At 44.4% G+C, this 22,096-nt stretch overlaps 1 protein-coding gene across 1 annotated transcript in view; it reads left to right on the top strand.

The window, feature by feature from the left end:
- The first annotated feature begins 1,735 nt into the window (after positions 1 to 1,735).
- LNX1 (ligand of numb-protein X 1) overlaps positions 1,736 to 22,096 on the top strand; it is a 174,545-nt gene continuing 154,184 nt past the window's right edge. Inside the window, exon 1 of the mRNA XM_077848001.1 lies at positions 1,736 to 2,282. The gene's annotated coding sequence lies outside the window, so the exon portion shown is untranslated. The remainder of the gene's footprint in view (positions 2,283 to 22,096) is intronic.

Here is a 22,096-nt window from a genome sequence, read left to right as displayed (position 1 = left end):
AAATCTGCTGTCTTTATTCCCCGGTGGGGCAAAGCTGGCAAGCAGATGAGGAACATGAAAGCCCCTGTTACATCAGCATCTTTCCAACATTTTGATTTTTTTTTTGGTTTCAAATGATAAGGTTGAAAAGTCCCATTTGACTGTTATAAATTGCCTTTCCTCATCAAAGACCTCCAAGATCAGAGTCTATAAACATATCTGGACACGTGTTTAGTTGTAAACCACTGGGAAAGACAAATGAAATGATACCTACAATCAATGCCCAGCCCCTTTCCAATTTTCTTTATTGCCATAATTCCAACAAATCAATCTTTAGTCTCTGCTGAGGACGGAAAGCTGCCCAACCTCACGTTTCAAGGCCTATGTGGCCTCAGAGCCAGACACCCCAAAGCTCCACCCAAACCAACCCCAGGGTAACAAGGGTGAGCAACTGCCCTGATGTCGCAACTCCTATATTTATAAAAACAGACAACTTTGACCCCGCTGGGAGGCATCTCCTTGTCTCCTAATTAACGGTTTTACTTTCCTTTGACCAGTGGCCAGCTGTCCCGGGGAACCGCCGTGGCACAGGAGAGCTAAATGCTAACAATTGGAAGTAAGGAGGAGGCCAATAAAACCAAAACACGTTGCAGTGTGACCTGAGGACTGGGAACACATGTGCTGGTTTGTGTTTTTTTTTTTTTCTTTTTTTTTTTTCTCACCAGGGAGAGGTTTTCAGGCTGTGAACTCCTTGTCATTCATCCCTTGGATTATTGATTAAAAGAAGCTCATAACTGTTAGGCTCCTAAAACCAGAAGGGCATACTCGCAATCAGACCATGATCAAAGCACACAGAGAGGCCCAGAGATTTGTAGCCCACTTCCTTGTGGGTGAGCCCCAGGGGGGGAGCCGGGTCTATAGCAGCCAGCAGCCCCACTGTGGTTGAGACAAGAGGAGGTGCCCAGCCCGGTGTGTGCTACAAACAAGTTATATAAAGATGGCATCGAACTCACAGCCCCAGGGAGCAAGCTCTTTGGCCATCGCCAGAGATGCCAGTGAACAGAAGTCCTGAAGCTGACTGGTGGGGAAGGCCACACTTCCAAAAGGGCAATTTTTCCATTCACACCTCTCTGGAGCGCTTGGCCGGAGCACTTTGCTCTCGAATCCTTCGTTTCTTCACCCATACGATGGGAATGATAACTGTAGGACTATGTGGAGAAGTAAATGAGATAATAATGCAGGTCAGGCCATGGCACAGGACCCTGCAGCCAGTCAGCCCTCGACAGATGTTGGCAGAGATGCTGCTGGGCTGCGGATGCTGACCCCGCTGTTCACGAGTAAGTAGGAGAAACCTTTATTTAAACCTGATTTTTTTTTTTTATTGCGCTAGTCTTCACGAGAAACTTCTTCCTTCGTTTTCAAAAATAAAAACTGCTTTATTTATTTATTTATTTTTTTTACCTTTTATTTAAACAACAGTCCTGTCTCTTTAGAGTTAAAGGTCCTAACTAATATCAGCCATGAACTTGCTCATCTTTTTCTTCTTTGTCTGACAAACATCAGGCCGTGTTCCGTTATAAGAGATGCTGCCTATGGAAAATCTTTTAAAGTCTTGGCAAGGCCGTGGAACGAGTCGGGATGCCTTGATTTGTCTGATACCCATTTCAGCTCATGCTTCTCTGCATAATTAAAAATAAGAAGACGCCCAGGGTTCTGAGGCCCGTCCAGGCAGCAGCCCCTGCCTGTTGAGGAACTGGTCCCAGCACGAGGATGTCCCAGGCCCTGGGGACGACCTGGACCTGAAGGTGCAGTGAACCCTGTGTTTACTTCCTTGTTGATTTCCCTTCTCTGGCTCCCAGCTCATTTTCCCATTGCCTGCAGGAAAACAACATTCAGGGGTGCGGTAGGACTGACTTGGCAGGCCGAAAGGTGAACAAAAGGATCCTGGCTTTTCCTGAGAGCACAGGGACGGTCAAGGGAGCCTGGGCCCCTTCCAGACCAGAACAGATTAGTCACTGATGCTAATGAGCGCTGCTCGGTGGGGGGGCTGCTCTCCCTGGAAGCTCCTGGGAGGCTGCTCTCGGGTTCATGGATCAGCATGACACAAAGCCTTGCAAAAGGGGCAGGAGGTGAGCTGATTACCTCCAAGGCCGAATGGTTTTCATGCCTGTCTGGAAGAGGAGACACAGGAAAGAGAGAGAAAATCTCCCTGGGCCACAGAAGATCAGCTCCCAAGCGGACTGCCCCCCACCCGAGGCCTCACACGACTGGGAACCGGTTCACCGGTTCACCGTGCAGCAAAGGTAAGAGTCCCGCCTCCCCCTCCAGGGAACATCTCATGTGATTTGAGACACTTTGCGATTTGAGACACTTTGCTCCTAACTCTCCCAGCCCAGCCTCCCACCCTTAGCCCGACCACCCACCCCCCAGCACCCACCACACCGCCCCTCCAAGTTGTTGAAGACAGCCAAAAGCTAGAATGTCTAGGTATGTCTTTTTCAAAACACTCCAGAAAGGCCCTCAGGATATCTACATTTTTAATACCTGATTTTTTTTTATTGCGCTACTCTTCACAAGAAACTTCTTCCTTCATTTTCAAAACTAAAAACTGCTTCTTTTATTTTGTTGGGGTTTTTTGTTTGTTTGTTTTTTACTGGTCCAACAGGTCAGTAAAAACATAAACAACCCCACTAACAGTAATTGGATTCATATAACATTATTCCTCATCGGTATCCGAAACATATTCACCTATTTTGCTTCATTTCTGTAGTGGAAATAGGTATTGCCATTGCAGTTTTACTCACGGAGAGACTTAGGTCCAGGGAAATTTGACTTGCCTGCCAACATGTGGGTAGGTGAGTAACAGAGGGCACATCCTGTCTCTATTCCTGCCTCTTTGCAGTAGAACGGTGACTCTACCTTTTTTTTTTTAAGGATTTATTTATTTACTTACTTATTTAGAGAGCAAGAGCATGGGGAGGGGCGAGGGAGGAGGGAGAGAATCCTCAAGCAGACTCCCTGCCGAGCATGACCCCAAGATCACCACCGGAGCCGAAATTTAGAATTGGATGCTCAACAGACTGAGCCAGCCAGGTGCTTCTTCAAACCAAAATACCAGGCTATATTCTCTGCCACATATTCTCTGGCCAATGATCCGATGGGAGGATAGGATTTTAGAAATTGGAACTCATTCGCCTAGAAAATCCAAAAATAGAGTATCCAGTACGATATGCCACCTTGTTATTTATCGCTGTTTACATCCATCCCTGGGCGCCGAATCCAGTTCACCAAATGTTGATAAGCTGCATTCTGGGTGCCCAGCACTGGGCCACATATCGGAGCACGGTGCAAACCATGTGGCCAAGGCGTGCTGAAGGAATGCACTGTGGGGGCCGAGGGTGGAGGTCGTACATGAGAAGACTCTCCACGGGACAGGAGCTTCACACTTGAGCTTGGCATAAAGAGGGGACTTTGACTGAGGGGGAGCTTTTCAGATTGGGACCACTCCCCACAGTAGGAATTTGCTCATGGAACATTCAGAGCAAGATGGTGACAACAGAACAGGCGACGAAGAGCACATTCTGGGAATTAGACTTGAATCTCGGTACTATTTTCCACTCGCTCTGTGCCCTGGAGTTAATCCAGTTAACTCTTATGACCTCAGTGTTCTGAAAGGCAAAATGGGAATAATAGTATCACCTCGTTCATGGAGTTGTCTTAAGGTTTAAATGAGAGAATGCATGTAAAGCCTTTGCTGGCACGTAATGAGCGCTCAAAAATACTATTTAATTACCCCATGCCTGCTTCCATGGGAGATACTAGGAGTGCAGATGAGAGGAGCTCTACTCTCAATTTGATCAAACATTGTGAATTAGTTGTGTGCAACCAGCTACGTGCGGTGCAGTAATGCCCTGGGACCACAGACAGAGGGATCATCTGTAGGTATTCTGGGCCTGTTGGGGGAGGCGGGAAGACGTTTCCCAGTAGAGGCCCTGTTGTGTAGGCAGGTAGTGAAGGACTATCTCAGTGAAGATAGTGAAAGGAGCTGCGCCGATGTGATTTTGAATCCCAGTTTCACCCCCAGCCACATACACAGCACCGTGTGGATATCTACTTATTCAGGAATCTCTCCATCCTTCACTAGGTGAGTGGAAGGAGAATATTTCTCCTCTGCACCTCATCAGAGTGCCAGCCTGTCGCAGACAGACCCTGAGCCTGCTTCTGGAGCAGCCACTCCAAATTTTGTCCGCCCAAAGCAGCCTCTGGGTGCCTGTGTTCTGGAAAGTCTGGAAAACACGATTCCAACCTAGCATATGCATTACATGTAGATGGAGATACAGATATAGATAGATGAAGCATAGATGTACGTATGTGTGTATTTAGAAAGACCTCAAACTTATAGAAAAGTCACAGAGACGGTACAGTACAAAGAATTTTGCACTGCATTTTCCCAGATCCTTTGAGAGTAAGCTGCCAAAACAGTGCCTCCTCTTCCCCATGTATTGTAGTGTGTACTTTAGCGTGTGTTTTCTATACCCAAGGACGTTCTCCCGCATAACCGCAAAGTCAGGAAATCGATGTTGACGTATTCCTGTTTTCTAATCTTCAGACCCCAGCAAGTTTTCATCAGTTGCCATTTCTGTTAATGATTTTTACAAAAGATTTATTTAGGGAATCCCTGGGTGGCTCAGCGGTTTAGCACCTGCCTTTGGCCCAGGGCACGATCCTGGGGTCCCGGGATCAAGTCCCATGTCAGGCTCCCGGCATAGAGCCTGCTTCTCCCTCCTCCTGTGTCTCTGCCTCTCTCTCTCTCTCTCTCTCTCTCTGTCTATCATAAATAAAGAAATCTTTAAAAAAATATATTTATTTATTTTAGAGAGAGAGTGAGTGTGAGTCCAAGTGGGGGAAGGGACAGCAAGAGGAGAGAGAGAATCTCAGGCAGACTCTGTGCTGAGCGTGGAGCCCAGAGTGAGGCTCCATCCCACGACCCATGAGATCCCAATCTAAGCTGAAACCTGGAGTCGGATGCTCACCCGACTGAGCCACCCGCGCACCCCCACCAGTTACCACTTAATCCTTGGACCAACTCAAGGTTTTAAGGCTCAAGTGCTACATTTAGCTGTCACCATGTTCTTTGCTCCACGATCAAGCCTTCTTCAGTAGTCCCTTCACTTTCACAATTTTGGCCCTTTTTAAAAAATACAGGCCAGTTTTTCTGCGGAATGTTCCTCAATCTGGGTTTGCCTGAGTTTCCTTGTGCTTTGACTCAAGTTTTACAACCTTGGCCCAAAAACATCACAGAAATGAAGCTGTGTCCCTCTCATTGCATCCTATTGGGTGGCAGACGATTTTAAACTTCACTGAGGGGGCACCTGGGTGGCTCAGTGGTTGAGCACCAGCCTTTGGCCCAGAGAGTGATCCCGGGGTCCTGGGATCGAGTCCCACTTCAGGCTCCCCAAAGGGAGCCTGCTTCTCCCTCTGCCTATGTCTCTGCCTCTCTCTGTGTCTCTCATGAATAAATAAATAAAATCTTTAATTTTTTTTAAACCATAGCTGGATTTTAGACTTGAGGACAAGAGGCTCTGGAGCCGGGCTTTCTGGGTTCAAACCCTGCCTCTGCTACTTACTAGCTGTGTGATCTTAGGCAAGTTACTGTTCTGTGTTCTAGTTTCCTTAACTATAAAACTAGAGATTACAGGGACACCAGGGTGGCTCAGCGGTTGAGTGACTGCCTTCGGCTCAGGTCATGATCTTGGGGTCTGGGATCGAGTCCCACATTGGGCTCCCTGCATGGAGCCTGCTTCTCTCTCTGCCTGTGTCTCTGCCTCTCTCTGTTTCTGTGTCTCTCATGAATAAATAAATAAATCTTAAAAAAAAAACCTGGAGATTATAATAGTACTTACTTCATGAGACCAGGGCCATTGCTAAATTAATTCTTTTACGTAGCACATAGAAAAATGCAGTGTACATAAAGCATGTAATAAATATTAGATGTTTTTATTATTTCCCAATAGATAGATCAAACAGGGATTAAGGCATTGGCAAAACAGAGGCACCAAAAATCATCATTAATTAAAACAGAAAAATTTAAAAGAATGGATTTGGGCATTTCAACAGAAACTCTGAAGTCATTATCTTGAGAAAAATCAGAACTTTTGTGCCCTTCTGTAAGCTTACTTTATGGCTTGCTGTTGTTTTCTTTTGATAGATTTTGGGGGCTGGGAGTCCACTGTAATCTTTTCATTATTTTGGCCTCTAAAGGTCGGGGTGTTACAAGAGAAACATGCTATGGAGACCTCTGTTCTATTGGTCTCCCTGGCACAGAGATCCAGTAGGAGTAGCCATTGTACACACTCCTGGAGTCCCAGGGCAATAGGATCGGTTATGATTGTTCTGACACCTGCACCAAACAAGGCTACCCCAAAGCTGAAGAGAGGCGGTCTTAAAACTCAATTATTGCTAAAGCAATTCTGCACCCCACTGTTCCATGAGTGTGTGTGTGTGTGTTGGGGGAGGGATGGTCTTGAAACCCATCTTAAAGTCTTTTTGAAATAAGAGTTGGCAGCCTTTCAGCAGTGGCCTTCTACCCCCCTGTCACTGGAGCTGAGGGGACAGTCCTCCTTTCCCACAGCCCACACCCCCTGAGAGCCAGGGGAACCAGAAACAGAAGCTCAAAAGTACACATGGTGCATCCAAATTAAAGAACTTCTATGCATCGGACACAATCAACACAGTGAAAAGCAACCCATGGGATGGGAGAAAATAGTTGCAAACCATGTATCTGATAAGGGATTCATATCAGAACATATAGAGAACTCCTACAACTCAATGACAAAAACAAAAAACCCATTTTTTAAACGAGCAAAATAGACATTTCTCCAAGGAAGATGTACAAATGGCAAAAAAGCATATGAAAAGATGCTCAGGGCAGCCCCGGTGGCACAGCGGTTTAGCGCCGCCTGCAGCCCGGGGTGTGATCCTGGAGACCAGGGATCGAGTCCCACGTCGGGCTTCCTGCATGGAGCCTGCTTCTCCCTCTGCCTGTGTCTCTGCCTCTCTCTTCTTTCTCTCTGAATAAATAAATAAATAAATCTTTTAAAAAAAAAGAAAGAAAAGATGCTCAATGTCATTAATCTTTAGAGAAATGCAAATCAAAACCACAATGAAATATTACTTCACACCCATTAGGGTGGCTGCTATAAAAAAAGAGAAAGAAAGAAAGAGAAAGAAAAAGAAAGAAAGAAAGAAAGAAAGAAAGAAAGAAAGAAAGAAAGAAAGAAAGAAAGAGCCAAACCCACAAAATAACAAGTATTGGTAAGATCCCTTGCTACACCATTGGTAGGAATGGAGAATGGTGCAGCTGCTATCGAAAACAATATATGGTGCTTCCTCAAAAAATTAAAAATAGTTACCACATGATCCAGAAATTCCACTTCTGGGTATTTACCCCCAAAGAATTGAAAGCAGGGACTCAAACAGATATTTTTACACCCACAGTCATAGCAGCTTCATTCACAAAGCCAAGGGATGGAAGAAACTCAAAAGTCCATGAACAGATAAACATAGGAGAACGGAAGGAAGAAGAAAATAAGATAAAAACAGAGGGAAGCAAAACATAAGAGACTCTTAACTCTAGGAAACAAACTGAGGGTCGCTGGAGGGGAGGGGGTAACTGGGTGATGGGCATTAAGGAGGGCACGTGATGTAATAAGCACCCAGTGTTCTATGCAACTGATGAATCGCTAAACTCTACTCCTGAAACTAGTAATATGCTGTATGTTAACTACATTGAATTTTTTAAAAGTCCATAAATAGATGAATAAACAAAATGTGGTATATCCATGCAATGGAATACTCTTCAACCTTCAGAAGGAAGGAAATTCTGATCCATGCTGCAGCATGGATGAGCCTTGAGGACATTATGTTAATTGAAATAAGTCTGTCACAATAGGATAAATACTATAGAATCCCACTTATATGAGGACCCTAGAGTAGCCAGGAGCTGGGGGGGTGGGGGTGGGGATGGGGAGTTACTGTTTACCAGGCACAGAGTTTCAGACTGGGGAGATGAAAAGAGTTCTGGATGGTGGTGGTGGTGGCACGGTAACATCAGTGTGCTTTACACCACCTGAACACTTTCAAGTGGTCTTTAAAATGGTAAATTGGATGCTTTCTGATATTTACCACAATTAAAAATCATAATTAGGAAATGCCCATCAAGCTGGGCTTTTCCCTAGCAAGGCGATTCTAGAAAAAATTAGAACTGTAGAAGAAAAATAATTCTACACTTTCTAGGGAAATTTTCCACATCTCAGAGTTTCTCAAGGAATGTCAGAGACCTAAACTTTGGTACTCAAAAAAAACCTTTTTTTTGAAGTCCTTCTCTGAGAAAAGAAGTAAGAAAATCCATCTCGGTCAGAACCTGGTCAAATCCAAAGACTTGCTGAGATATTCTCTGCCCATCACAACCTACCAGTCTTCTCGTGATGTAAGGAGGTCACTTCCTAAAATTAATACGATCAGCATCATTTTGAAGATGCAGGTGTGAAAGAGGCACTATTCAATAGGTTGATGGTTCAATTATGCATATGTTGCTAAAATATTTAAAGCTTGTAGTTCTTGACTGGGGACAGATGAGCCAAAGGTGCTGTGTGAGAGGGTTTTTAAAAGACATCCGCCTCAATGTCTTGTGCTGGTTCCTTGGGCACCGAAAAGTACAGAAACAGACCCAGCGTGAGGCTAAATCTGAATTTGAGGTCACAGCCTGTGTTGGGTGAAACATCTGCCTAACCTCTGGATCTGGGTCAGCAGGAAAGGAGGAAATAGAACAAGGAGGGCTTTTCCTCCCTCTTTCCTGAATACCTGACCAGGAGGCCAGCTCTGCCTCCCGGGGCGGGTCCGGCCTTTTACTGCTTCCTCTGAAGCTAATCTTGCAGGCTCGCTTCACCTCTGCAGGGTCTCAATTTACTCATATGTAAAATCGGAACAATAATGAAATACCAGCGGGCAACAGTGCATAGTAAGCCATAAAACAGATGTGTGTTTTTATTTATTTGCATACTACTTCATTCTGCAAAGAAATTATGTTGACGACAAAGCAGATAATAGGAAGTAGGAGAGAGTCACCGAGAGATGTTTCTGGTCAGCATGGTGCTTTCAGTTTTTCACATTAGCCACCAGCATCTAAAAATCAGATGATTTCATATAAAAATCCAAATTTTAAATTCTGTTAAAATATAGAAACATCCGGCCACACGGGCCCCATGTTTCTCTGCTAATTCACTCACTCAGCAAACTTGGACTGGGTGAGAATTCTGTGTCAGGCGCTCTTCAGGGTGCTGGGACATAGCAGAGTAATTATAATTATTATAATTAATTAAACAGATAAATAAGATGATTACAGAAAATGAGAAACGCTACGAATAAAGCAGGGTCAGAGGCTAGAGACTGATGGGGTAAAAAGGCAGTGCTATTTTAGGAGAGTGGGCAGGGGAAGAACTTTTCCAGTTTGCCACAGTCCACACACCATGACTTATTGGCCTGCTCACGTCGGTCATTTCCTGCTGCCTGTTTGGCAGCTGGAGGCATCTGAGGTCGTGAGCTCTGCAATAAAATGATGGAAAAAATATTTTTAAAAGATTTTATTTATTTATTCATGAGAGACACAGAGAGAGGCAGAGACACAGGCAGAGGGAGAAGCAGGCTCCTCACAGGGATCCTGATGTGGGACTCGATTCCTAAACTGAGATCACGCCCTGAGCCAAAGGCAGACGCTCAACCGCTGAACCACCCAGGCATCCCAAAATGATGGAAAATATAATCTAGAATTTAAATCAGGAATGGGGGACATATAAATAAGCGTTGAAAAAAATAAAAAGAAAAATAAGAAAAATAAATAAATACATAAATAAATAAGCCTTGAATGGCAAGAGCAGAAGGAATAGGATCCAAGTATGAATGCCATGAGAGCCTACATGAGTGGTTACAGTTGAGCGTCAGATTTCACTCTGCGCTTCCTGGAACTCAGAGCCAAAGGAGATATGGCCTATGGTGGCATTTTCAGTTTTGGGAGAACAGAAATAAAGCCATTCATTCCTTCATAGGTGCAGAGCTTTCATCACCTGAATTTGGAGTAGAAACTGATGACACCGGGCTTTCTAGAGGGAACGCTGAGTGATAAAGTCATCAGTAGTCTCACCAACACAGGCACAGAAGTAGAGGAGTTTCCTTGGTTTCAGTCATTCATTCAAAACACCGTCACTGAGACACTAAGATAAGCACTAGAGATGCAAAAATGGCCTGTTGTGCTCTTTTCTTTTTCCCCTAGTGTCCATAGATAACAGACGAGAACACGCTTCATCTACACTAACCTCAGTGAAGGTCAAAATAATGTCACGCAGACCCCTCGTTCCCGCTGACCTCAATGCACGGGGTAGTCCGCACAATGGACAGAATGCCTGTCACTCAAACTCTCTTCCTTCCATAAATCTATCCTCTCTCAGCTGATTCTTAAGAAAGAAAGAGTAGAATGAACAGCTCCTAGTGACATTGGTCGGTGACAGTCATCCTTATCACTGAAAGGCAACTCCTGTGGCCTTTGGACCTCTTGATGTAAGTAGGTAAATCTCCTTCCCTTTTACTGGAACAGCCCCATGGGGGAACATGGATGGTTATGCACACTGACTCCTTAATGTGGAGAACAGCCCACCCGGGGGAAGGAAATGATTAAATCCATTCGCCCCCTGCACAAGAAGATTCTCCTACATTCCTGGGCTGGCAGGAGATCTAGCCTGTCTTCTTTTTTTTTTTTTTTTTTTTTTTAATTTTTATTTATTTATGATAGTAACAGAGAGAGAGAGAGAGAGAGAGAGAGAGAGAGAGAGAGGCAGAGACACAGGCAGAGGGAGAAGCAGGCTCCATGCACCAGGAGCCCGACGTGGGATTCGATCCCGGGTCTCCAGGATCGCGCCCTGGGCCAAAGGCAGGCGCGAAACCGCTGCGCCACCCAGGGATCCCTCTAGCCTGTCTTCTAGAATGTTCCCAGGAAGTTTTTTCAGGGCTCCAGTGTCCAGAGTGTCATGAGTTCCCTTGCCAAAGGAGCCCCAAGGCTTCTTAGTTTATGTTAGCTCCACTGTGAACCCCCAGGTGCAGAGCGCATCTACACCTTGAGATGTGCCTCCTGTCCCAGGAGAAAACACATAGGCAAAAATGCAGTTGAGCCAAATTTTCTGTACTTATTTTTTTGGCCCAGATGCTGCCCGGCTGAGTCCTTATCACCTGGATCACCTCTTGGCTCACTGGCGATTCTGTGGGCTCACTCTCCTGCACTTGGCAAGAACCAAGGCGTTGTCCGAGGGCCAGAACCAAAACATCGCTTCTCCCTCACTCTTTTGAAAACCAAGAAGAGCATTTTGACTGCCAGGTGTAATCCTTACCCAGACTTCCTCCACTCCATTACCACCCTTCTCTGTTACTCTGACTAAATATCCCCTTTGAACCAACCTCACAGAACTGGTTCTCTGGGTTTGCAACAGTGACCTTCCAGAAACACCCTGAGTTCAGTGGCTGGCACGAGCCTCGCAGGCTCTGCTTGGCCATCTGGCAATGAGGCCCTCCTGATGTTGAAGTAACCGACCCTCCCGGAGATGTTATCCAAGTCACTTGACATGGAATCCTGCTCCGTCCTGGAATGGGACAGCCCTATGTTCCCAAGGACTTGCTATGGGAGTCCCAGCTAGTGCTATGTTTCCTGACAAAGCTCACCGTGTACACTCCTTTCCGCAGACCATACAAATATAGAGGCATATATTTACACACATTCACAAATATCTCAATATATAACACATTGTTTTAACTTAAATTCCTTTTCATTCATTTCTTTCATCACTAGAGTGAAGTATACAACACAGTGAGTTCAACATATCCATCAGGTTTTGTTGCTGAGGGGCGAGGGCTATCGTTAAGGCTTGTCGAGAAAAATATCTTTTCATAGACTAACAAAAATTTGTCCCCAGCTGGCACTAAGCGACTGGGAAACACACCTGGCAAGGTGCTTTGTGTTCAGCAGGTGCTCAGTTCATGAAATAATAATAATCACAACCCCCTACTGGGTTCTTCTCCTGTGTCAGCCACTGTCAAACCCTACGTGGCTAGGTTTATCTTTTTTCATGTTTCTAAAAAATACTAAGGTTATTTCATTTTTCAGGTGGAGACTCTGTGGTTTGGAGAGATTAAGTAACTTGCCCAGAGTCACTGTGTGGCAGGACTGGGTTTGAAAGCACGTCCTTGATCCTTCAGAGCTCCTGGAGGGAGAAGGGATGGGGAGGAGGGCTGTGAGAGCATGCAGAGCTTGGGCAGCCAGCTCTTCACATCCCTTCAAGCATCTGGACCAAGGCTCTACGTCGGTACCGCAGGGCTCATCTGCTTAATGAATAAAGAACCGCTTTCCCAGAACTTGTGACAGTCATATCCACTGTGTATTCTGGCTGACACCTGGTTAAATCATCAAGATCAAGGGTTCTCAGCCTCACCAACACTAGCATTTGGGGCTGGATAATTCTTGATTGTGGGAAGCTGTCTGGTACATTGTAGGATATTTAGAAGCATCCCTGCTTTCAACCCACTGGATGCCAAGAATACCTCCCAAGTTTTGACAATCAAAAATGTCTCTAGGTGATGCCAGATGTCCACTGGGGGGCAAAACTGCCCCATAAGGAGAGCCACTGCACTAGATACAACCAGAAGTGAAAGGATATAGAGGTCACACTGAAGTGATGGTGAACAGGGCCAGAGGTTTGGAAGCTTCTGTGTGTATGTCTGGGAGGTCTCCAGGATCCTTCGAATGATGCAACCCCTCTCATAGTCATGGCACCACTAGGACTCAAAGTAGAAAAGTCCAAGGCTCTAACCAGCTCAAAGGAAGCCTCAGGCTCTCAGGTGGGTAGAGCAAGGGTCCCTCCAAAGGGCCTTAAAGGGCCATGATTAGCCTTCCCCATGTCACCACCTTTGTGACAAGAAATTTGGATATAACTGGGAAATGTTCCTTTCTTATATAACCATCGCTGTAGCACTCCTTTGACCCCCAGGCATAAAAGGTTAGAGTAGCCATGCCATGCCAGATGTGACTTCAGGGTTATATGGGGTATATCAGAAGTGTCCCCAAGCTGATGTTGGTCTCTTGTGGCCTATCACAAGATGGCCAGTGGCCAGGAGAGCCCTTTGTTCCAAGCCCCACATTGGGTCAATTAAAATTTGACATCATCTCCAATGTTGTATACATGTTGAATTTTTGCATTTGGTCAAAAGCACTAATGTGTTCAATATATACATTCAAAATATATCACGGTTTTCATATTTCTATTTTGGAATTTCTTTCACGTTCAACGTCCCAAGAGCCTCCAAAAGTGGATGTGGCCTCAGCCTGTCTGGACTTCTGGCGAGGCCTGCTTTCATCATTATAAGTCAGAATATGGCACATAAGGAGTGTTATCTCCAGGGCTTAGAAGGCCCTGGCCCCCAAGTTATTCCCCACATACTCTGATTAGTGCTGAAAAATTCTATGAAACTTTTCTTTGCAGTGTCTTACATTCCAGGATAATTCTTGAAATAGAAAATATCCCTGGGAGAAATCATAGAATAACCCCTCCAAACTCAATCATGAGAAAATAGTCAAGCCAATTTAAGAAGGGCTCAAAAGCTTTGAACAGTCCCTTGGCCAAAAGGAGACAAACAGATAACAAGAAAACACATGGAAATGATGCTCGACATCATTAGTCATTAGAAAAAAGCAAATTCAAACCAGAACGAGACATCATTACGTATCTATTAGAATGGCTCAACCGAAAAAGACTGACCAACTGAATGTTGGTAAGGATCCGTAGCAATCAGAACTGCTAATGGGAAGGTAAAATGGTCCAACTACTTTAGAAAACACTTTGGCAGTTTCATAGAAAGTTAAATGTATACCTGCCGTATGATCCAGCCATTGCACCCTTAAGTATTCACCCAAGAGACAAGAAAGCATTTATACCCACACAAAGACTTGTACACATATATTCCCAGTAGTTTTATTTGTAATCATCCAGCACTAGAAACAACCCAATGCGCAGCAACGGGTAAATGCACGGACCCGACTAGTCCATGCACGTAATGGAATACCGCTCAGCAGTAAGAAGGAATGATACACGCAATATAAATGAATCCAAAATTATTTATGCGGAAAAGGCCACACAAAACAGAATACATACCTTATATAGAATTCTAGAAAATGCAAATAATTGATAGTTACAGAAAGCAGATCAAGACTTGCCTGGGGATGGTGGCGCAGGGGGAAGCGGGAGGGAGGGATTCCCAAGGGGCACAGGGAACACTCTGGGGGTGACGGACCTGTTTATTTTCTCAGCTGGGGTGATGACTGCATGGCCATATCCAGATGCCAAAGTCGGTCAGATTGCATTCGTTGGCTGTGCATTAGGAAGGAGCTCTGGAGCGAGGGTGCTGTGAGGGGGACACAGGCACAGTCGTTCAGTAGACCCACTGGGGTGATTTCTCCATTTCCCTCTCATCAGGCTGAGCACAGAGGTTGCAGTCACTGGCTGGATAGTGTTACTGGAGTGAAGTGTGAGAAACTCATAAAAAATGTAGCAACTTATGGGTGGGTGAAAGCCTTGCCAGGGCACCCCTCATACACCCCAAAGGGCACCTTTCATTTGGGTAAGCCCTCTTAGAGCCAGAAGAGATTAGATCAAAATACACTAGATTTATTTGCATAGCGAAATCCCTTCTTAGAGAGTCGAGAGAGCGCCTCCCCACCCAGAACAGAGAAAGTGACCGAGCAGCTTGGATCCTCTCCAGCATATTCAGGCCAAAAAGCTGAGCAGTATCCCAGTGTTCATTGAGGAAATCAAATGCACACACACACACACATACATACACACACACAGAGCAACAGCAGCACCAGAGCGAGCAGCCTCTGAGGCTGGGGTCTGCAGGTGCAGGCTCCAATTAGAGCAGCCGGCCTTCCAATACCTTTTCATCCCGAACAACGGCTGGGCCTCAGCCCCCGCCAGGGATGGAGGAAGGCTCCGGAAGGACGGCCGACCAGACTGGGGAAAACAAAGACTGTCCAAATGAAGGCAGCTCATGTGAGTCGAACCTGAAACCATAGCTTCATTTTTAAAACCTCTTGTGAGACTTAGCCAATGCACAATTTTGTGAAAAATCAGCCACCAGCCACCAGCCACAGGGAAACAAACTGCCTTCCAAGGCCCTCCACTCCTTTGTAGACCAGTGAGGCGCAGTATTTCCATAATGGCACAGTCTTGGTGGTGGTTTGCATCGTCGACACAGCAGTGGCCCCTAAACTGATAGATTTTTCAAGGTTGCAGGTGCAGGGCGGTCTCGCTCTAACTGCTGGCTCCTTATCATTTATATCACATCAAGGCATAAAGCTATGTGATTGGACCCTTGTTGTTAGCAAAGAGGGGTGTGTTTGATGTGCTTGCCAGTGCTCTATCCTCAACAGAGAAACACTGAGATCGCAGACTCATTTTCTCCGTCCTCTTCCTCCTCTTCCTCTCCCCCCTCATGTTTTCTTACTGACTTTTTTCAAGAGAAGGTAGAAAGTTCAAGAAGCTTATACAGAGTTCTGGGATTCTCTATTATCAGGTCAGCTTATTCCACAGCCAAGGAAGCACTCCAAAGGAGAAGGAAGTCTCTGCAGGCATCACCTCCCGGGTGCTGCTTTCTGGGTTGCGTTGCCACCCCCTGCACCCTCTGCTTGGGGCTGCTTCTTCCCCTTCCTAATAGTCTTTATTGTCTTTTAATACAAATCTCCAAAGAAGTGCCAATAATTAGAAATGTTAAATGTTAATATTCCCACTGCCATGTCATCATAGCTCTGTGTTTCCCTCCAGATCTTGTCACTGGGCATACTTTTTTTGTTTACAATATGTGTGTGTGTATTTATATATATGCATGTATGTGTGTACATATATATGCATGTATAGGTATATGCATATTCACACACACACACATATATATACATATACATATATAAACCTCCTGATTATTCTTGTAACTTGACTTCTCCACTGAATTTGCAGCCAGGAGATATGAATGGTTGGAAAGCTTAGAAACAGAAGAAACAGTCCTTTTGACACTTTAATACCCGAAGAGTCAATTCTTATCAGTGAATACTAAGCGTTCCTAGGGGAAATATAGAGTCAGGTTCCTGTGAGCCTCTGGTTCCAACAGTCATTAATTGATCAATATACAACCTTGTTCTATGTGTATTTCTATATAAAGACACCTTATTTAATATATATTGTTTGCTTATTAACATTGAACTCATGGTCAACAGAACAAATATCATGGGCCTGAACAAAGCATGTCTGACACACCTAGGTTCTCTATAAGGCACATCACAGCCTTCTTGTGTGGAGGAACACTGGACAACACATTAGAACTACATTTGGGGACCATTTTTAATACTAAAATCACCAACAGGGATGCCCGGGTGGCTCAGCAGTTGAGCATCTGCCTTTGGCTCAAGCTATGTACTGGAATTGGAAGGTATTTTGTTGGACCTCAGCTGGTCATTTGTATTTTTCACTGTCCTCAAAAGACCGTGACAGTGCCATGAGTATTGATTTGGCACTCATAAATAAATTTCAGTGAGTAGATGACTTTGCAAATATGGAATCCAAGATTAGTGAGAATCTACTGTACCTACATTATATTAATGCCAGACACTGTGAGGACAGAAGGCATTTGGCCATTCATCCTTCTCTTCTGAAAATAATTTGTCACTTTTTTGTTAAAAATGCAGACAGCCTGGGTGACTCAGCAGTTTAGCACCTGCCTTCAGCCCAGGGTGTGATCCTGGAGACCCGGGATTGAGTCCCATCTCAGGCTCCCTGCATGGAGCCTGCTTCTCCCTCTGCCTGTATCTTTGCCTCTCTCTCTCTCTCTCTCTCTCTCTCTCTCTGTGTCTCTCATGAATAAATAAATAAAATATTTTTAAAATAATAATAAAAAATAAATTAAAATGCTACTGTGATGGTTGCCATGTATCATGACAGATCCTTTCCTTCTAAAGTGGTGCATTCAGGAATACCTGGTAGTCCCTTCTGTCTTGCTTCCAAGATCATCTTCAGAACCATAGGTGTGTTTGCATGGAGCCCAGTCGGGCTGAAGTCAGGAGGTCTGAGTCTGAGTGAGGCTTCAGGCTTCCATCTCCATCAGCAGCCTTGCCTTGAACAAGGCATATGTTCCCTCATCTTGGAAGGGAAAGTCTATGCTTCATCAGGTCTCAGACAGTCGTTCTTTCACATTTTAAAATATCTAAGATGGCTTCTTTGTTTTATCATCAATGATGTGTTGTGGTTTAATTGGCAGTATTCTGTTTTCTTTCTGCGTGGTATATCAAACAAAGGTGCGTATTCCATCCTTTGGTTGGAAACTAAGAAATGATGGAATACAGCAATAACAACACCTACTTCCTGGTCTTATAGGGATTGAACAATGCTGCATTGTCACAGGCTTGTCAAAAAGTGTGTGTGACCAGACATGTATGGCGCCATCAGTTGCAAATTAGGGAATGATTATCATGACTGGGAGTATTGCTCTGATCCTGGACTAGGTCAGACTTCTTACTTTTGCAATTGTACCATGACTCCTACAACTCTGACTATATTTTTCATGCAATGATGATACAAACATATTGATTTAGGGGGGTCATTAAAATTTTTTTGTCATTGGAAATAGCTTCTAAAAAGAGTTTGAGAACTATTACTTTGAGGAAAGTAAAATGAAAGTTTCATGAGAACTAGTGCAGTCCTTGTTCTGTGTTTATGATATTGCAGCTGTGAGGGTGCATGGGATCCAATTATTGGGATTCTCTTATTTGCATCATGAGGTTCCTTGACAGTATGAGCTGGACTTCCTGTCACTTAACTGCTTCTGCATATGTTCCGTCCTCTCAGTAATGAAAGTGAAAACATTAAGGCAATAACTCAGTCCTAAGTTAACCATATAACCCAAAGAATCTTCCATCCGGGTCATCCACATTGTCACCTTGATTGCTCTCTTTTGGGGGGGAGGTCACCTAGACTCTGTGTCCAAAGCTTACAATACCTTCACTTCACACAGATACTTTAAATACAGACTTTGGCCATGTTTCCTTTATATATGTTTGTTTGTTCTTTGATGCCAAGGGTCAATATAAATCCAAAAAATATCTCAGGAGTCTAAATATGGACATGTGATGGGAACATCTAATTGGGCATGCAGGGCTGAATCCTGCCTCCCCGATAACAACATATGAAGGCGGTTTTATCAGTTATCCTATTGCCAAATTACTAGCAAAGTAAGTGAGTGCATGGAAGGGGGTAGGAAGCCAGAACTCATGAGGCTGCTTCTATGTGCCATTTTGTTAGTGCTTGTGTGCAAGTGTTCCAACACACCTACATATGGGCATTACCATCTCTGTTTTACTATTATCAATACTTGATACACGAGGTGACATAATTCCTTGAAGACCACAGGAATAAGGAACAGAATCACCTTAACACCCAAGTCCTGCCTCAAAGCCCTGCTCATTGTATTCTCAGGCACAAGGGGGGCCAGTTAATGCCTCAGAGATGCTGTTACACTTGTCCTGTCATCCACTTTTCCTGCGACCTTTGAGAGCAATTTTAAACCGAGCTGCTTGATTCACACTGTTGTATTCTCACCACAGTGACATGCATAAACAGGTGCTTGCTAATATATATATATATATATATTTTTTGAGACAATGAAGTTTTGTTTTCCCACAAGCCAGGCAAGGATACATCCCTTCTGCTCCACGGGACCTCCTCCCTTAGAATAAGAAGAGAGAAAGAGAAAAAGTAATAGATGTGCAGTCTCAGTGAGATTCCTCTTTGATTTCCGTTCTGAATCCCAAGTATTATCCTCAGTAATTATTACTTTGGGGGTGCTGGCCAATAAAGATTAATATCTCCTTTTCTTAAACGTCATACTGGAACACAGAGATTTTAGCTGACCTGCCTAACCTCACACAGGAATTAGCCATGGAGCCAGAAGGGGAGCCCAATACTCCCAATAGTTCCCCTATCAGCCCACCCCGCTTATGCACACTTAATAAATATTTACAGCTTTAAATATCTTCCCAGGCACAGTTAGGACAAGAAGTACTTGTATGTATATATATGTGTGTATATATAAATGCATGTAAAACAGATGTGAGGAACATGAACTTGAATGAAAGGGACACAACACCCCTGACAATTAAAGTGCTAGACTAGAACTGAGAGACCCTAGATTTAAGACTTCTACTTTGTTTTTTTCAGTCTCCTGGTTGTTCTTTAGTGTTCTGGGCAGAAAGTACAACCTGGACTAAAGGACCTAAGGTCTGTGGTCACTTAAAAGTGCACTGGTGAGAGACAATGAGGACAACGTTCACTGTGATGACTTTCCTAAGCTCGTGTTGCTCTGAAACATCGTGTTGGAAATAGTAGGAAAAAGTCTGTTGTAGGAAGGCTTGTTTTTAATGCATTGGCTAGAATATTGGTCAAATCGTGCCCTTGCTTCCCAATCGACATGTTTTATATTAAATCATGTATAACGTCTGCCAAGATACTGTTTCTATTTCACTTTATGATAATATTATAATAATTGCAATATAGGTACACTGAATGGACTCAATGTATCCTAATCACACACATTCTTTACTATAAGACATTGAGAAAGGAAAACACTTATCTAAATGGAAATTTATATTTCTTAATCAGTTAAACTCCTTTAAACATTGTAGGGAGTTACGTAAAATAATCCCAATTCAAATTTACTAAAAAAAAAAAAAAAAAAGATGATTTTGTTGGCTCACAAGATGGAGAAGTTCAGAGTAGGGATCCAGTTCAAACAATGTCAGCACCCTGTTCCTTCCCCACATCCGGCCTCTGCACCTTTCTGCCTACATAGTGCATTGCCAGCATTCTATCTGCCCCCACCCCAAGTGTCAAGAAAGACGGCTGGTAGGCCTTGACCTAACTGCTTATTTTCAGAATGGTGAAGGGTGCTACCTTTCCCCCTCCCCACCATTCCAAAACGCTGGTGAAGGATTCTCGTTGATTTGATGAATCAGCCACCCCTTGGACCAATCCCTGAGACCAGAGAAGAGTGGACTATGGCCAAAAGGCTGGGTCATGTGCCCACCTTTCCTGCAGGGTGTCATAGTGAATCGATTAGGCAATGACAGGCTAGGATCGCAGCCCCACTAGGATCTCACTAGGAGTGGAGAAGGAGCTGCCCAGAGTGAAGGACGTAGCAATGCCAGAGGAAGGACAGAAAAATGAGCTGGGCAGACATCCCAACATGTGGATGATTGGGAGAGAAGGGTGGAAAGAATCTCGCAGAAAAAAAAGTATTAATTAGCTCAGCCTGTTCCACAGGGCTTATGATAATAATTATTATGATAAAAATCCAGTTGAGCAGCTAGTATCGGGTGCTCAAGGCGAATGTATGACTTTCAGATTTCCCATCATCTTCAGTGTAGAATGTTCTCGTGACACACGTGATTTACAAAATACACTTTGCCCTACTGAGTTGATTTGGGATGGTTTCAGTGCTATTAACAAGAACATTAACGACCAAATACATTGTTCTCAATCAGTTTCTGCACAGGGTTACAGTGTTTCCTACATCATATTTTATGAATTCTAGGCGGTCCCGTGTGAAGTAGCTGGCACATATTTTGCTGTATAACCTTTCTGGTGATAGAGAAACTGGGCCCTAAGGAGGTTATGCAATCTCCCCAAAGTCCCACGACCAGTTTGTGGCTGAGCCAGTGAACTCTTGTCTTAGGTCCCAACTGCAGGGATCAGCTCCCTTCTGGTCCACCATTTGGCCCAGATGAGGAAGATTGATGGTGATGAGGGTTCTTATGTCAAGCACTAGTGTGATTGGCTTTTAATGGTCTTTATTTTCATCTCAGAAGGAAAATAACATACCCTTCTCTGGCTAAATGCTATTTCAGGAAAAGCCACAAAGCAGCCCCCTGAGTCCTGTTTACACAACTGAGCCCAACTTAACTCTGCTGAGCTGGCAAAAACTGATAACCTCACTTCAGCTTCCCTGGCCACGGTCCACAGACTGAGGATCTGTATTTCTGGATATTGCTGTGCATCTTTCTTCATTTATCGTGGCTGGGGGGAGTGATAAGCACTGCAAAAAAACAAGAGATGGAAACCCTGGAGAAAAGAGATAGTAAAAGGAAGATATAAACGGGGAGAAAGAGAAAAGAGACACTGAGAAAACTGTAGTGCACGGGCAACCAAGGAGACAGTGGAGAACCAAGTTCAGAGGAAAGTGGTGCCAAAGTTCCAGGAGGCATGAGAAGTTGACATTACCAAATCCCTACTACGTGTCATGGGCGCTCACATCTACTCTCTTGTACTTAATGCCATCATTGCGACATCCTTGCAAGCAAAGTGTGACCATCCTACAGTAATTTGTGAAGGAAATAGAGGATCATAGTGTCCAGGTAACTTGATGGATTCATGCAGCTAGGCAGTGATGAAGTTAGAGCTGAACCCAGACATATCTGACCCCCAAGGTGAGATTCTTTCCACTCTTCTCTCCAATCATCCACATGTTATCTAATCACTAATCTTAGGACAGGTTATCTAGATGCAGAGCCTGAGACAAGGATTCTTATACAAAGGATTTCCTGAGAAAGTGTTGTCAGAAGGAGGAGAGTAATGGAAGTGGGAGACAGCAGTGGGAAGCCCTAAGTAAGGATATTATTCAATTTCTTATCACTGGCTGATCCAGCCGGGAACATGAATGCCCTTCAGAATTCATCCCACCCTGAGGCAAGGGAGTCAGACTTTGGCACCCCCATCAGTCAGTCATTATCTGTGGGCCATCCCTCTTGGTGAAGGTGGATGTGAGAGGTGTAACATCTCAGGGGAGTGGCTCTTTAGAAGAAGGCAGGTCTCTGGAGAAGGAGGTGGCTGTAAGCCTTTAGCAGCCATGTTCGTAGCAGTTGGAGGATTGGTGGACCAGCACCGGAAAGGTGATCTGCAGCAGGCAACAGCATCTTCTCTGCACCCTG

The sequence above is a fragment of the Canis aureus genome, chromosome 14 (genome assembly GCF_053574225.1).
Source record: "Canis aureus isolate CA01 chromosome 14, VMU_Caureus_v.1.0, whole genome shotgun sequence".
NCBI classification, from domain to species: Eukaryota; Metazoa; Chordata; class Mammalia; order Carnivora; family Canidae; genus Canis; species Canis aureus.
This window is presented reverse-complemented; position numbering and strand designations above follow the sequence as displayed.